The sequence below is a fragment of the Cydia fagiglandana genome, chromosome 1 (assembly GCF_963556715.1).
Source record: "Cydia fagiglandana chromosome 1, ilCydFagi1.1, whole genome shotgun sequence".
Classification (NCBI taxonomy): Eukaryota; Metazoa; Arthropoda; class Insecta; order Lepidoptera; family Tortricidae; genus Cydia; species Cydia fagiglandana.
The window spans coordinates 17455436-17473087 of record NC_085932.1 but is presented as its reverse complement, the minus strand read 5'-3'; the positions used below and the strand labels follow the sequence as shown (position 1 = coordinate 17473087).

The 17652-nt window shown below is 38.3% G+C and overlaps 1 long non-coding RNA gene across 1 annotated transcript; it reads left to right on the top strand.

Annotated features, from left to right (window-relative positions):
* Positions 1–8639: 8639 nt before the first annotated feature.
* LOC134666164 (uncharacterized) lies at positions 8640–17119 on the top strand. The gene is made up of 5 exons (XR_010098461.1): positions 8640–8711; positions 9289–9445; positions 11515–11594; positions 12527–12609; positions 14571–17119. It is a non-coding gene; the product is annotated as an uncharacterized LOC134666164 (long non-coding RNA).
* The last annotated feature ends 533 nt before the right edge of the window (positions 17120–17652 follow it).

The window sequence follows — 17652 nt, the reverse complement described above, 5'->3', positions numbered from 1 at the left end:
TACACAACCCGAGAAGATAATGGCACTAAGTCTCTACAAAAGAAGCCCGAGGGCATACAGATGGCTAAAAAACATTTTTGTACTTCCATCATCACTAACTTTAAACAGATTATTATCAAAAACGAATTTAAAGCCTGGCATCAATGAAAACCTATTTAACCAGTTAAAAGAAAAAATTCTAAAAATGAAACCAGACGACAAAATTTGCGTACTTTTATTCGATGAGATGTCCATTGCTCCACATTTTGATTATAACTTAAGAAAAGATTCCATTGCTGGTTTTGTCAGCAATGGAGAGCAAACAATTAAAAACATTTCGGACCATGCATTAGTATTTATGATACGTGGAGTAATGTGCAACTACAAGCAGCCCGTGGCCTACACATTTTGCTCAGGGAGCACGAACAAAGCAGAATTATCCAAACAGATTAAATGTATAATTAGGAAACTGCACACCATAGGTCTACGAGTAGTAGCAACTGTTTGTGACCAAGGGGCGACCAACGTTAGTGCCATAAACACCCTTATTAATGACAGTAAGGCAGAATATTTACGAAACAATGCCCAACTTCACGAGGAGATCTTTTTAGTGGACAATAATGAGGTCATTCCATTGTTCGACCCACCTCACCTCATAAAAGGTATCCGAAATAATTTAATGGAAAAGGACCTTAAATGCACCATTGATGGGGAGACCAAAATTGCGAAATGGACACATGTTGTCAACTTATTTAAAGAAGACCCCGCATACAAAGGCATACGGCTTGTAAATAAACTTACAGAACTGCACATCAATCCCGGCCACTTTCAAAAAATGAAAGTGAAACTGGCTACACAAGTGATAAGCCGAAAAGTGGCAGTTACTATGGGATATCTAGCACGTAAGTAAACATTATTTTTTTCATACTTATATTTTTTTAATAACATTATTTTTCGGCTCGGAATGCTTAACTTGTTGGTTGTGCAGTTCATAAACTGAAATTTTCTCATACGTTTTTGAAGAATAAAGAGAGGTGTTGAAAATAACATTCAAAATCGCTCTCCTTCTTGATGCGACTGGCAAATCATAAGTATTACTTTTTGGCAACTGGGGTTTTTAACCTAATTAGACCCCGCTGAATCCGAATTTGCCGGTTGCCCGATCGAAATCTTGCCCGGAAGTGAGATATTTAAGATTCAAGAGAGATCCAATTTATGCTATATTTAATCCTGCTTCCTATAAGGAATATTAGTTGAAATAGGAAATCTTTAAGAATTAATAACATTTTCTTCCTGCTTCCTATAAGGAATAGTTGAAATAGTAAATCTTTAAGAATTAATAACATTTTCTGTATTGTTTTCTTTTCCAGAAAACAACATGTTGCCGCAAGAGTGTACTCAAACAGCGGACGTTTTTTTGTTCTTTGATGAGCTGTTTGACTCGGTCAACGGCAGCTATGTCAATTCCAAAAAAAAAAGCGGAAAAGCATTGTTACGGGCAGTGACTCCGATGTCCGACCATAGAGCTGTATGGGCTAGGTCTAAACCTGTTTTAAATTCAATAAAATTTATTGTTCCAAGCAGTTATAAAGAGGTAAGTGTTCCAAGTGTTAATAACTGGTTACGCACAATCAACAATGCCGAATATCTAATCAAAATGTTATCTAGTAACTACAAATTAAAATCGGTTTGGATGAGACACTTCAATCAAGATCCGCTGGAAAATTTTTTTGGTTCGATCCGAAGCCATGGTTGCCGGAACACTAACCCAACCCCAGCTGGCTTTGAGTCGTCATTTGCCTCATTATTGGTTACAAATTTAAGTGGTCAGCAATCTGTAGGGACAAACTGTGAAGAGGATTCGTGCGAGCTAATATTTAAATCAATGGAGCAGTTATTTGATAACCCAAGCGCCACTGCACCAACAGAACTAAGTTACGAAAACATAGATTTAAATCACGTATATGAGGCATTTGAAGGGAAAAAAAATAACCCCAGAATACTCGCACAGTTGCAATACGTTACGGGATATATATTAAAAAAAACCAAAAAAAATATTTTTAAAACCTGCCAAGTCTGTAAAGCCTGCTTATATGATGACACCTGTACAAGTGATTTTTTAAAAATACGCGAATTTGTAAAGGGAAAATTGTACTTAACATATCCTAGTAACTCGTTAGTCGAGGCCTTTTCAAAGTTGCAGGACTTGGTAATACACGTCTTAAAAACATCTCCCATTATGGCAAACATAAGGCTATTTATTAAGACCCATGTAAGCATGGAAATAGATTTTGAGTTCATTACCTGCGTCGAACACAAAACAGCTATAGTTGAATATATAGTAGAACTGTCTTGTAGATTTTTTATATTCAACTGGTGCAAAGACGTCAATAAAATTCTACAAGGCAGTTCTACTCTAGCTGACCACGACCGCGGAGACGAAGTGAAAGTCATGGCTTATAATTATTTCATGAAAAAAAAACATCATAAAAATAAATAATGCGGTTGGCAACTGTCAAAGTTTTGCATAGATGGCGCCATCATAGCTTGCCCCTTTTTCTATGATATTTGCCTTATAGTTGTGTTTGCTCAGAGCAAAAAAAGGTTAACCACGGCGTTGCATGAACAAGAGATTTCCTTTAGCAGGATTGGTCCTTAGGACCCAAGGATGGATTTAAGAAGTGGAGCCACCCAGATTTTTGATGCAGGTGGGGGGTGGGGGGGAGGGGGGTTAAGCGTCTGCGACGTTCGAGGTAAATAATTCTTTAAGTTTAGGTTCTAAGTTAAGTTTAGTATCATTTTCAACTAAATCAAAGATATAGACATAGATTTCATCGAAATTGGTTCAGCATTTATTGATTTCCCATACAATCCTACACCTTACCTTTCATTTTTAAGGTATTTTTTTTTGTAATAAAAACTACCCTATGCAATTCACGATGCACATAGGTTGATTTGCCCGATTTAGGCGGCCAAAATCATTTCTAAATGGAATTAAAAATATAGAAAAAAAAAATTCTCAAAAGGCATTTATATTATCTCAATTAAATAGAAAACAAATTAAAAACATCAAAAAATATAATTAAAAATTAATTAAGAATTGATATTTAATCGAACAAAAATTTGACATAATTCTAGGGATTGACAGGGCAAGCTATGATGGCGCCATCTGCTAAATACTTCGACCGGCCAAGCCCATTACATGTAGGTATGTATCGCCTACACTGTCAACTGTCCATCGGTGGACCTTATGCCTTTGTCACAAATGTTTCTTGTACTATATATCTCTATGGTAGGGTTGCCATAAGTGTGGGGGCTCAGACAGGGACATTTAAAGAAAACCGGCCAAGTGCGAGTCGGACTCGCCTTCCAAGGGTTCCATACGTTACACAATTTTCAACAATGTATATTTTGATGTGAAACGTGAGTGAAATGTTTAAAAAAGACCCGTAAGGGACGATCAAAAACTAAGTAATAAGTCCGACGCACGCTTGACTGCATATTTCTAATAGGTTTTTCTGTCATCTATAGGTAAGGAACTATTTAGTTTTTTTTTTAATTTTAGTAGTTTCGGAGATAAAGAGGGGAAGTGGTCATTTTTTGTCTATTTACTTAAATTACTTCAAAACTATTAATCTTAAAATTATTAATAAAATATGTTTGAGATTCCCACAGCTCTATCACTTGATATATAACACCATATAGTTTGCAAAACTTTGTTTATTAACTGTCTCATTTACCCCCATAGACCTAGGATTCGCTTGCGCTTGACAGACAGCTGAAGTGTGCGAAAGGGAAGCCATCACGTATATGAACATCCCATGAGTGCGAAAGAGTCAGACTACCAATGAGAAAACGTAACCACTTTTGAGTTTGACGACGGCCGCGGACGGCCAAGAGCGTATAACGGTAATTTTCAAATTGAAAAATATACACGGATAAGGACGAAAAGTATTAAATAAAGTAATTCAGTGAAGATGGTGTCTTGTAGTGTGCCGGATTGCAGTGTCACAGGGCCAAATAATCCAAGCAATTACTAATTTCAGAGGATTTATGATATTCCGAACGAAATTTTCATAACGATATTGTGTCAAATTAACAGCGTAAAAAGTGTAAGAAGCCGGTTTATACAGTTCATTATAAGTTTTTCTTCCGTTCCGTGCTAATATTTTATCATATTAGTCAATAATTTAGGATATTTTGTATAAAAACATAAACTGTTCGTTTACGCTAGGGCTTGACAAAATGTTCATATGACAGTATCGATAACTTGTCGGTATATTAATAGCTATGTAATTATTTCTTCACAAGACATCATTAAGATATTAGTTTTTATAACCGACTTCAAATAATAACGATTGTTATACCTTTTTGAAGGTGTTCATGTTTAGCGTGTCATGATAACTTCACTTGAATCAGATTGCCGAAAATTTGACTAATCTGGATACGCCTTTAATAATTGCCCGTAACAATGCTGAGCCGCGATGTGATGAGTCCACTTTTTTCCAATTCGAATAACTCGAATTGATGAACTCAGCCTCCTTGCGGATCATCCGTGGTCCAAAAGGAGCCGGTCACAAGCCCGGATAAACCTAAAGGCCCCAGTACACAATGGGCCATCGCCGGCCACTCCAAGGGACGCAGCCTTGCGGTAGATTGAGATAGCAATATCACTTGCTCCCTCTAACGCATAAATGCGTCCGTTGGAGTGGCCGGCGATGGCCCATTGTGTACTGGGGCCTTAACCTACTTAAAATAAATCATTTCACACCGTGCACGAAATAAAGCACCAGATAATTATTAGAAAAACATAGACAGCAGTGAGCCTAAAGCCCCCTCCAGACTATGCGCGTGAATCGCGGGCGAAGCCGCGAACGCGAGTGTGGAGTCTAGTTCGCTGATATGCGAAATCGACTCCAGACTCGCGTTCGCGGCTTCGCGCCGCGATTCGCGCACGAGTGTGGAGCGGGCTTAAGAGAGACACTAAAGTAATAAAGTGAGATAGACATATATACCTCTCTGACGTTGAGCAGGTCTGCAATGTATCTAGAGTATTTGAATTTATGGTATTATTGTAATTTTATTGTAATTAATATTGTTACATTTTAACAATTGATTAATATTAATAAAAGTTTAGTAATATATCTTAGCATAGCTAAAACAATTGACTAGTACAAAACGCCATTGAAAAAAGGAATAACAAAACGCCTATGTCAAGATTGGAACTGAAGATTGGACTTATAAGATGGACTGCACTGTCACTTTGCCATGCTAAATTGAACTTTATCACCGAGCCAGAAAGACGTTCGTACCAGACTAGAGAAAACGGTCCACTTGAGATAGCAAAGGTGGGTGGCGGTGTCTCACTCGCACATGTTGCCAATGTTAAAAATATACCATTGTGGTAGTATTTATATCAATACCTATACTACTGAAATTAGTAAAATGAGAGCCAATACAGAATAAATAATTGCCAAAATTGAAATCCAAAGTCCTTAAACTTTGCAGACACAATTATGCACTGTTATAATAATAAAAAAACACATTGATAATAAAAGAAAAATAGAACTTTATCTAATTTACTGACTTTTGGGACGATACCAGAAACGTTATTGGGAATTTACCCTCTTTAGAAAATTTACTAGGAACGGCACATCACTAGTTTCTTTACATTTCACGACTCTTCTCTTTTCGCACAGATGGCCAGGGCTGCCAGATCGTATAATAGGCTACGAAATTCGTATAATGAAATTATTTTCGTATACATGTCGTATAGTTGGTCAATCGGTATAATTGGATACGAAAAAAACACCGATGTTAAACTACTGTCAATGCTTCAAAAAACAGTATGCCAATACTGTTATACGATTTAATGGAACGGCAACTACTTAAATACACGTCAACGCGGGCTATAACCGCGAAAAACCAAGTGCGCAAATTGCGGGCATCTTTCTCTGTCACTATTATTACGCTGTCATTGGAGTAAAAGAGAAATATCCCCGCAATTTGGGGGCTTACCGCAAAAACCGAAATTCACCAGTTATTAAAAAATCGATTTAAAATAATAGTGTTTTTTTTGTACTCGTATAATGCAATCGAATTTCGTATAATTGCGGGCACAGGATCGCATAATCAAGATTTATGTACTGGCAGCCCTGCAGATGGCCTAGCACCGTGAACACCGAAGTTCGCAAATTAATTTATCTTTCTCTTTTACTCCTATAAAGGAGTAATTACAGTGACAGAGAAAGATGCACGCAATTTAATTTAATATATTCAATGTTATCCTAATAACCTACATACATATGACGTATGGTCACCCTAATTAGAAAGAGATGCAATGGCCCACCTTGACTTCTCATGTGGACACACTTTTTGGCCGATCACACTCTATCACACACTCTATCCAGTTTACTCTCTACGTCCGTGGTACCGACGCTTACTTACGCCGATGTGGTACTTTAAAACGATATACGTAAAAATATTAACGTAACGATATTATAACTCTATCTAGTTATAATGTTATATAGTTATAGTGTTAGTAGTTATAATTTTATATGTCTTGCAAATTATTGTAATTAAAAAGCGGCACGGTGTGCACAAAATGGAAATTGCTAAATTAAAGAAAAAAAACAAAAAACAAACGCTCTCCTTAGATGAGACGGCACGTGCTGAAGCACTAAGGAGGGCGAACCAAATAGGGAGTGGTTCGGCCACGGAGGAGCCATCGAAGCTGGAGAGGCCACTGAAAGCCGGGGTACCTACCGGAACCCCAGCCCAGGTGGCTGATCCGGAGACGACGGATCCTTCGACAGCTGAGCCCTCTAAAGACAAACCGAGGACGGCTGAGAGTGGGACACCTGTTGAACCCTCGAAGCAGGTCATAGATCCCGGCTGGGAGATCAGGTGCAAACCGAGAGGGAAGCCTGCCCAGACCGAAACAGACCCACCACGGCGGAAGAAGCTTTCGCAGAAGAAGAGGCAGCGGCTCCAAAAGCGAAGAGAAGCAGATGGCCGCTCCTCTGAGACCAAGCAGGAGTTTGACGCCCCGCGGGAACAGAACGCGGCAGCGACGACGACTGCAAAACCAACCCAGGCGAAGAAACCAGAAGGGAAAGCCAAGAGGGCACGCCTGGACGAAACCCCCAGAGGCGACCATAAGAAGCAACGGATGGACGCCTCCTCGGGGACAAAGGAACCACCCTCCTCCTATGCGGCGGCAGCAGCGGCAGATCTGACGGTGGCGATCACCAACGTTCGCACGGGCAGACTGACGCAGCAAGACGCTGCAGAGGTGGAGCAGAAGATCGGGGACGCCATCTTCCAGGCGGCCATTGAGACCGATCTGGATACCGTAGTGGAGGCCCCAGCGTTCTCGGGTAGACCCAGTTTTGTGGATGGGTACCTGAAGCTGTGGTGCCAGAACGCAAACACCAAGGCGTGGCTGATGAAGTGGTTGGAGTCGGCCACCCTTCAAAACGGAGACCATCTAGTTGGAAAGAGGGAGGACGAGATGGTTCGGAACATAAGGTGCGGTATCCTGATCCCGTCCCTAGAAGAAAATCTCACCAAGGTTGGAAGAGTCCTAAACTTTCAGAACCCCTGGGCCATGGTGAGGAAGTGGACTCTTCATCATGCGATCCCCCTTAAGAAAAGGGCCTGCACCCTACTCCTGGTGGGAATACCTGAGGACGTTGTTCAAGCGGTGATGGAAAAGGGAAGGAGACTGAACTACCTATGTGGGACAGTCTACATCCGTTTCCAGCACAGCGGAGGGCGCTTCAGAGATTCGCCACCGAGGAAGAACACACCGGAGGGGAACATAGACAGAGGGGAGGACAACACCGCAGAGAGCGCACCCGCAACGAACACCCCCTCTGCCATGGACACTGACAACGCGGAACAACACACCTCCAACATCGAGGAAGGCATTCTGCTGGACTCCGAGGACGAGGATGGCCTACCAAAGGGGTTTAGTCTCCTGGACCTAAAGGGAAAGGCGGCGGAAGAATTATCCTCCGATGCTGCCTTCCCAATGTAAGGTCCTCCAGCACCGAACTACGGAACCGGAGTAGTAGGTATCAATTATATTTTTTATTTTTGACGATCTTTTTGTGAAATTCTTAGAATTTTATCTGTATAATAATCAGACATCGTAACTTTTCCAGCATTTTTGGTGCAGCGGAGTGATGTTAACAGAATTGGTATAAATAATTTAACCCTAATGGTTAATTACGTTAATATTATCCTTAATTTACCATTTTAGTTGAAATTATCTATACCAATTCTGTTAACACCACTCAGCAGCACCAAAAATGCTGAAAAATTTATGATGTCTGATAATAGTCCGATGTTATTATGGAATAATATTAACATCAATAAATTGCTCTGTTAATTAGATTAAGATAATATGTACCTAATAATAACTATTCATAAGTGCTTGTTCCTAGGCCTACATGAATAAAGCATATTTTGATTTTGACTTCAAGTTTGCTGGACATTTGGTGCGAGATACACAACACACAAAATAAAACACTGGTGATTTTTAGTTGAGCATAAACCATTTCGTATTTAGGTGGCGCACCGCAGTTCAGCATACCTCGACACATCAAAAGGCGAGCGGGAGGACAGGAGGACGCCGACACCGCAGTGGCGGTCGCGGCGCGGCGAGCGGTCGGGTCGGCTCGCCGTACGGCGAAATCAGCAGGCAGCAGTTCCGAGTCATGTGTCATGTACGGATCATCTTCATACTTACTAATAGTAGCTTTGGCTTAGAAAACAGTGTTTGATATTATTAACGGTAACGATGACGTATTACGGTTTTTGTAAAAAGGATCTAGTATTTAAAGTGGAGACAGCGATCGGACCTTTCGTTCCCATCTATGGTTGTCGCTGCTGTCGTCGCCAGTCGCTCAATGACGTGGCCAAGCCGTAAGTCCTTTATGTCAATTTCAGCATTTTAAAAATTTCTGAAATCTGGATCGACAAAAAAATCTATATTGTCATGGTATGGCATGACCAGATCGTCACAAAATTTAACGAAAATACGTGGTTCTTCTGCGTCAAATCCGGTAATAGTTGCATAGAGGTTCACAATTCCTTTATTTAGTTTCGTTTATATATATTATAGTCCTTTCCGAACGACCTAGCAAATCGAATTAAAGTTCTTACATTCAACTTGGAATTCACGGGCCACACGGCTGGCTGCACTTTCGCCTTAGACTTTGTCAATGGTTGGCCAAATGTCGCAGCGCAAGTAGCAACGTGAAATCCAACATTTGACTAAATGTGTAAACCTGCAAATTCCAGAGCTCAGTCCACCTGTGGCTCCGGAGAGCACACAGTACTGCTCTGCTTTTCCTGGCCGTCCTGGGGCGCCTGTGACGTCCCGCCAAGACCTACGCGCACACTCCACCACAGCGCCGCTGCCGCGCCATGCAGAGAACGTGCCACTCTTTTTAACCAGGTCACATCAATTGGCTAATATTAAAACAAGTACCGTAAAATGGGGTCAACAGAAATCGCGGGGTGAATAGAGAAATTTTGAACTTTTTCTTTCAAGTTGTTATATTTAAAAACATACATCTCTAAAATCAAATATTTTGGAATAAGTATATAGTAGACTATTTATTCTCTACATTGATACCAAAAAAAGTTAATCAAACTGCCTAAATGTTAGATTTTTTTGACTCTAAACGAAGGCCTCACCGAGGTAAGAAATGAAGCCTGTCTGAACTTTGTTCTAGTGGTAAATGTAGTGACATTAACGTAGTGATAGCCTAATCCAAAGGATTAAATAATAAATATTATATGACAAGAATTACACAGATCGACCTAGTCCCACAGTAACCTCAATGAGGCTTTTGTTGTGGGTACTAGACCACGATATATATATACATAGAAACATCCATAACGAACAAATATGCATTAATGCGATAAGTTAAGTTTTCTTACTATTAAGTTATTCCTTATCGAAGAGATCGTAAACCATTGTACTGATGTGACTTTAAACCCTGACGATGGAACTGGAACTGTTTAAAGGAACCGTGGCCGTCATTTCAGGCCGTGCTGGCGAATCGAACGATCACAGTGATAAGTGTACGTAACTTTGCTATAAGATCTATAAGTACTTACTTTTTAGATTTTTTACACACAATTCAACGAAAATTTAATTATTCAATTCCACGCAAACGAAGTTGTGGGCGTCAGGTAGTCCGACATAATTATAGGCTATTATAGTAAAATGTTTTTTAAGAAATGTGTAGGGCCATCTCATCCATCACCATCAGCCACCCAACATTATAACATTTATAACATAACACAGACATCATCCAGACGTCACTAGGCTGCTGAGGAAAGAAAATAGAATAGTATGTTTTGGAAAATAATGGAACATTTCGTCTCTGTACTATATACGTATTAAAATTAAAAGTCTCGGGGATCGCACTCAGATACTTTGTGAACAATTAGTGCCAAGCGAAAACATACGCTCGTACCTCTAAGCTAAACCGAAAAAGTGGCAGATTATGATGTTGACTCCACGGTATACATAATAAGTAATAATGGGACTGGTCATCATTATCCCAAGAAAAATCGAAGAAATACAGGAGAATCCCAATTTGTAATTGCAATATGTCTAAATTCCAATTTGTAATAGCACAGCCTGGCCGTGAGCTACATTCCCAGTAAATAAATAGTTAAAAACCGGGCAAGTGCGAGTCGAACTCGCGCACGAAGGGTTCCGTACCATAAAGCAAAAAAAAAACCGAAAAAAATGCAAAAAGAAAACGGTCACCCATCCAAGTACTGACCACGCCCGACGTTGCTTAACTTTGGTCAAAAATCACGTTTGCTGTATGGGAGCCCCACTTAAATCTTTATTTTATTCTGTTTTTAGTATTTGTTGTTATAGCGGCAACAGAAATACATCATCTGTGAAAATTTCAACTGTCTAGCTATCACGGTTCGTGAGATACAGCCTGGTGACAGACAGACGGACGGACGGACAGCGAAGTCTTAGTAATAGGGTCCCGTTTTACCCTTTGGGTACGGAACCCTAAAAACCATGATTACGCGAAGCAGAATTTTGAATGCACGAAACAGCGACATCTACGTGGAAACTTATCTAAATGTACGGATATTTGTTAAACTTTCAATTGTAATTTATATATAAGATACCTATTTATATTAAATCCGTGGTCTCTGCCTACCCCTCCGGGAAATAGGCGTGATTATATGTATGTATGTTATATTCAATTGTAATTTATTTTTGTAATTGTACATAAGGCCGTAGGCCCGACCTGAGGTTGTCAAGACACTTTTCCTATTGGGTCGTGTTTAAGCTCCAACTTCCCCCTCTCGTGTGACGCTTCGGGCCTTCGGCCCTACGCGGAGCTCGGCCTTCGGCCTTCGCGAGCCTCGACAATACTTAACTTTGAGTGTATAGGTACCCTAAAAAATCTACCGATCACTACCTGGTAGGTACATACCTCTGTACCTGTATTCTTTTCGTATGATGGACTTTTAAAATTACAGGTGAGCCCCATGTTTCCAACCAACAAGACAAACGAAAGAGACTGCAGGCTACACAAGTACTACTATTGGATATCTAGCAGGTCAGCTAAATTCAATTAAAGTGAATTATGAATTTGTCACTCTAATTACGCCGTAATGAGAGTAAACGAGAAAGATGCCCGCAATTAGCAAACTTCGGTGTTCGCGGTAGACCCCCAGCGCTGATTTAAATATCGTTTTATGTAGATAATTTATAATCCATGCATTAGTCTTCCTACGTCTAGAAATATATTTTTCATTAGATAGCTTTATTTTTCCACTTTGAGCTATGTGAAGTAAAATCTGCTTGAGTGTTTGATTACAGTCAACAAAATAGGTATATCTATCCATGCACCGCAATATAACAGCGATACAGGAATTGCGAACTTGTGTTAATTAAGACGAAACAGGAGCTGAGTTTTAAATATTTTAGGTAAATATACCCGTCTCGTTAACGGAAGCGGCTCCTTAAACTAGTGCGATAAGGACAAGGCGAAAAATCCTGCGTAAAAATCTCAAAAATCCAGGTTTCGTACTCGACTGTTTCCTACTCCAAAACTTAACCAATCGTAACCAAATTTGGAAATCTAAATAATTATGAAATTATCTGTGTAGGACCGTTTTGCTTTTTTGGCTAATTGATGTCAGTTTTGAATACTATGCCTCTCATTGCGGCATAGTCAATGAGGCCATTTTTGAAGGGCTCTAACGCCTTAAAAACAAAAATATCAAAAAAAGCAAAACGGTCTGACACAGATATTAACAATAATATTAATCTGTGTTGAAAAAATCATTACTCTAACATCAAAACCCACGGAGGAAACAGTCGAGTACGTTTGTATGGAGAAATGACCAATTAATTAATTTTAATTGTAACTGGTTCCCCGCGATACAGGCGTAGCCTAGTGCGGAGACCCCTGCAATATTCTGTTACGTGTTTTTATTGATAATAAAATGTATTCTTATTCTTATATTCTTACTTTTAAAATTACAGGTGATGAGCCCCATGTTTCCAACCAACAAGACAAACGAAAGAGACTGCAGGCTACACAAGTACTACTATTGGATATCTAGCAGGTCAGCTAAATTCAATTAAAGTGAATTATGAATTTGTCACTCTAATTACGCCGTAATGAGAGTAAACGAGAAAGATGCCCGCAATTAGCAAACTTCGGTGTTCGCGGTAGACCCCCAGCGCTGATTTAAATATCGTTTTATGTAGATAATTTATAATCCATGCATTAGTCTTCCTACGTCTAGAAATATATTTTTCATTAGATAGCTTCATTGCGGCATAGTCAATGAGGCCATTTTTGAAGGGGCCTAGCGCCTTAAAAAAGAAAAATATCAAAACGGTCCGACACAGATATTGACAATATTAATCTGTGTTGAAAAAATCATTGCTCTAGCATCAAAACCCACGGAGAAAACAATCGCGTTTTCCCAGATATAAGACTTAGCTAGATCGACTTTCCGCCCCCGATAACCCCCATATAGCAAATTTCATTTAAATAACAAGAATTGCTCGTTTAAAGTTATAAGATAAGATAAGATACCGCCCATTAAATTCTATATTTTTTTTGTAAATACATAATTTACATCGCGGTCGGGGATCGAACGTGCGACGCGGGTTTAGTTATTATGTTATTAATTTTGAAATCTTTTACTAGCTTTTATTTAGTTTCACCTGTCCCGTTGTCTGTAATCAAATCTTGCAAGTTAAATTTGATCGGTGCCGGTGATTGAGCTGAAATACAGTCAGCGATAAAAGCTTGTACCAAAAATGTAATTTTTGCCAAAAACTTATTAAAATTTGCATTTTTATTTTGATATAGAATCGTTTATTTTAACGCCCTCTTTCGACAGCTCTTAAAGTCACAATAGACCTCACCTTGCTATTATTATTATTTGTTATTAATTACTATGTACTATAGTTCGTTTTTTTTAGCAATAGAAATAAGGTAAACAATCTTGATGTGACTTTTAATTGAAAAACACATTTTAAAAATAAGTTACGGCAAATATGTAACAATTATGTATGTAATACGATCATATATGCTTTCATAAGTAATAGTTCTTAATTTACAAAACGCGCTTTTCAATCAAAAGACATGTCAAGATCGTTTACCTTCTTTCAACTTCTTTCTAATGCTAAATAAAACGAAGTATAACAATTAGTAAAGAACATTATTTATTTTGCTGAAGCATATTTTAATCTTGTTAAAACTAAAAAAGGATACAAATTGCAATCAAAATTACAAATAAAAATTAAACAAAAAGTTCACCTTTCCTGGGAATCGAACTCAAGTCACATGCGATCACACATTTTGTTCCGAAGCAAAATGCCAGCAATATGACTGTAAATGAGGGCTAGCGTTCTTTGCTCACCAGTTGGCGCCACTGTTGATGTTGGTCCAGTAAAACAGAAGTTATCAAAATTCTTACATGGGGCTATTCATAAATTACGTCATTTCAAATTAGGGGGGGGGGGGGGGTCTGGACATCGGATGACGGTAGCATGACGTAGGAGGAAACGGGGTCATTCGAAGCATGTTTTTTGGATGATTTTAGGGGGGGGGGGGTGTCAAAAATCTTATTTTTCTAAATGCATATAAGTATTTTAGTTGGCACTTTTTTTTATAAGTACCACTAGTATTTATTGAGCTATAGCTATGGTTTACCATGATTATAATCAAAGATTTATCACAATTATGAATATGGAGTGAAAATAGCGATAATTAAAAGCTTGGAACCCCGAAAACTTCTATTCATTTGACATTTTGAAAGACCTCCATCTACACTAGCGCGGGTTTACTTATTAATTTTGTAATAAATATATTTTAAAATAAACACAAAAAGTTCACCTTTCCTGGGAATCGAACTCAGGTCACATGCGTACACACATTTTGTTCCAAAAGCAAAATGCCAGCAATATGACTGTAAATTAATCTAGTTGTTTTTAGAATTTTTAGGTTATTACAATAGTGACATAATGTTTTATAACTCAATAAAATTTTCTTTGTTGCTTTTTTTTTCAGAACACAAGAAGAGTCTCAAGGCTGCAGGAGTGCACTTAAACAGCGGGCGATTTATAAATAGTTACGAAAAGTAGGTACTTAGTTCGAAAAGCTGCAGAACAATGTTACGGGCTGTGACTCCAATCTCAGGCGGTTGGTAAAGAACTTGTGCGGTGGTTTTCTAATAGAAGGCAACTGAACTTTGGGACTAAAACTAATTTAAATATTACACTTTTCTTAGTGAACATAATAAAAATGACCTTGATCCAGACAGCCTACGGACTGGGTCAGCTAGTAACTTCTTACCAATCGCCTCAGTTAGGCCTCTCACTAAAGTCCAAGAAGCAGCGAGCATGCAGGAGGGACCAAAAGTCAATGAGTACATTTTTCACTCGACGACTATTTAAGGCACATCACACACTACCTGAACCAGTACCTAATAGTAAAATGGCACCTGTCTTTTTGTATAATACCGGTTATTACATCTACCCGGGGCCCAGGGCACTCTTTGTACAGCAGTTTTCCGTTATACTTAATATCTAATAATACATAACCCTTCGTATGCCTTTGTTAAACATTTGCTACTGATTTAATAACCTACTGATATGACAAGGCATACGAAAGGTTAAGAGGAAATAGGACAACCGCTTCTTCAAACAAACGTAATCCCCATTTTGCTCTCAGGATATTGACATTATGGAAAATTATTTTTACATAATTTAATTTATACTTATTATTCTTATTAACTATTATTACTTAGCTATGCCTCTACGTATGACATTTTTCGATTTATTGGTTAATAAGTATAAGAAAAAGAAGCGAAAAACAAGTCCCCTAGGTATTTTTTTTTATGTTCCTAACACTTTTTTAATAACAAAATTTTTTTACACTTAAAATACGTGAGTGACCCGTTTTTAATATATTTAATATGTTCCTAATACTTATTAGGAACTATAGGGGGCAGCACAGGAGCCGTCGCTATAAAAAAATAAAAATAATAACAAACAAAAAGTTCACCCTAGGTGGGATGCGAACCCGGGGTCACAATGCGTGTACACTTTATGAAACCATGCATAAGGTCCATCGATGGATAGTTAAGAGTATTGCTGTTTGTACCTAAGCCGGTTTTCTGAAAGGAAAAACTCAGCGCAAAAAGTAAAAAAAAAAACGAAAAAGTTCACCGATGGCGGGAATAGAACCCAAGTCTCAAGCGAACACTTTGTCCTAAGTCAAACATACCTAAGCTGCTTGCTAGATTTAGACCAGACATGCAAGTGTTATATTTTAAATGTCCAACAGCTATGAAATTATGATTTTAAAATAACACTTTGCAAGTCTTTGCTTTGAAAAACACTGCAGCGTTACCTTGGTCTTACTCTGCCACCCTAGTTAGTAAGCATGCTAAAAGCAGTTTTTCGGAATTATTTGTCGATTAATGTCTATAAGGAAAAATTACGAATTATAATAATGTAAAAAAAAACCGCCCAAGTGCATGTTAGTATCGTGCACGAAGGGACTCCGTTACTCAAAAAAGGGAAAAAATGACGTTTGTTGTATGGGAGCCCCATTTAAATATTTATTATAATTTGTTTTTAGTATTTGTTGTTATAGCGGCAACAGAAATACATCATCTGTGAAAATTTCAACTGCCTAGCTATCACGGTTCATGAGGTACAGCCTGGTGACAGACAGACGAACAGACAGTCTCAGATAACGGTTAAGTATACTATTCAGTTATAAATTACTGTGACAGAGACATTGGGCGTTTCGTTCGCTACGGAGTGTGAACGATTTGCAACTTGGCTATGCACCCAGCTACCTCGCACATCTCTGGTGGAAACGCAGCCTAAACCTGAGATGTTAAGACATCGCCTTGGTTACATTTATTTCGAAAATTCAATTCGCGATATCTTTTTTTCGGTACCTATTATTCTCATTTAGACTTTTAGTTTCATTTTTGTACTTCGTTATTGATACTTTTAGTTTTTTAAATTTCTTGACAATAATAGGTATTTAGACATTTTAGACGTTATTATTTTAAGTCATTTTTCCTTACGACATTAGTCGCCTGATTCGTTTTCCGTTCCACATAATATCAGGACACCGTTATGTTCGTTACCAATATACTTTTTAAGAGGAAAGACGACGAAAAAATATTAAGCATTGAATATTATCGGCAATTCAAGGCAAATATTTTTTTTTATATTTAAAATATTGTTAAGAATCTTCTGATATTTTGTAAACGAAAAAAATAACGGAAAAAAATAACAAACAAAAAGTTCACCCTAGGGATTCGAACCCGGGGTCACAATGCGTGTACACTTTATGAAACCATGGTTTCAACCTTATTACAAAAAGCATAAGGTCCACAGTTGGATAGTTAAGAGTATTGCTGTTTGTACCTAAGCCGATACTGCTACCGGCAGACAGGTAGAATAACGTTTTTCGATTTTGTGATTTTGGCTGTAGTAGACCCTCAGATATCATTCGCGCGCCAAAAGGCTAGGTGTAAATTACATTACGACTATTACGAGTAATAAAAGCCCGATATAAGTCGGTCATAAAAAAAATTGTTTATTTCCGAAAAACATTTCTTGGATACAGTTATAAATAAATAAATAAATAAATATTATAGGACATTCTTACACAGATTGACTAAGTCCCACAGTAAGCTCAAGAAGGCTTGTGTTGTGGGTACTCAGACAACGATATATTATAATATACAAATACTTAAATACATAGAAAACACCCATGACTCAGGAACAAATATCAGTATCATCATACAAATAAATGCCCAAAACATACTAAACATACATACTGAATAACAAAGCATACTAAAGCAATTCACATGTACCTTACTTATTGTGTACCTACTTAACTGACGGAAGGGGCGCAGCTATAAGTTAGTTATCGACAGTGATATCAGCATTTCACTTCTACTCTACGTACCTATTGTTTACGTACCTATTAAGCGACGGGCGATACGTATTAATATGTGAAACTAGACGAGTTTATTTTCGAATAGAGATAGAAATAAATCTAATTATTTTACTACAAATAGGTGTACCTAAGTATAGTTTGTCAAAAGACATACTGTATATTA